Consider the following 1,043-nt stretch of genomic DNA (forward strand, 5'->3'; position numbering starts at 1 on the left):
AGTATATTTATATATAAATATATATATTATTTAATTTATTTTTAATATATATTTTATATTCCAACATATATTTTTATAATAATAACTGATTTTGATGTACACGTAATATATAATAATATTGCCTAAGTATATGTATATCATAAGATGATGAGACAGAAACGTGTTAATTTATTGATATGGGAATAAGAAATTGGAACCTCCAAGCTTTTGTTGACTAACGATAGAACATTCAGTCAGGAAAATGGATAAGATGAAAGATGGATAAGGGGCGAAAGACAGAGGAAGACCTAAAAAGACCATCAATAAAGTGGTCAAACGAGATTTACATGTAAACGGTCTCTCTGTAGACATGATACATGACAAAACAGAATGACATCGTTTGATTTATGTAGCTGACCCCACTTAGTGGGACAAGACTTTGTTGTTGTTGTAATGATAATGCGAAAAAATTGTATCCAACAATTTATATTGTTTAATTTATGTTTTTGAAAATTAAAAAAATTTTAACTTTAAAATTGAACTTTTCTATTTAAATTTTCAAAAATTGAAAAAAAAATATTTTCACTAATCGGATGGCCTATTTTCTAGTTTTACAAATTTTAAAAATCCAACTATAAAATCGGTTGGTCCAAATTGTGAAGAGTCATATTTGGGTATAATACAAAATGCAGGAAACATTGGCAGTACACTAAATGATCTGCAATATAAAAAAAATTAGTTTATTTTTGTAGAGTAAAAGAAAGAAACAAGAAAAAAAAGAGAACAGAGAAGAAAACAAAGAGGCAAAATTGAAATGGCTTAATCTATTTTTAAGAATTTAATTTATATATCATTATTATTTTTCACCGTAGAAAAATCAACTTTATAATTACCAACCTAGCTAGTAACTAGTAATTAAGTGTGTGTATATATATGCCTAAGTCTAGGTTTAGGTTATTTATGATGGATGAAGTGGTTCTTGAACTGTATAACTTCACGTCAACGCTTTTCTTTGAATGACTTTATAGAAATTGCAGTTGTGGACACAATAGTGGTTGTTGTAA

Source organism: Arachis ipaensis, chromosome B02, assembly GCF_000816755.2.
Source record: "Arachis ipaensis cultivar K30076 chromosome B02, Araip1.1, whole genome shotgun sequence".
Taxonomy (NCBI): Eukaryota; Viridiplantae; Streptophyta; class Magnoliopsida; order Fabales; family Fabaceae; genus Arachis; species Arachis ipaensis.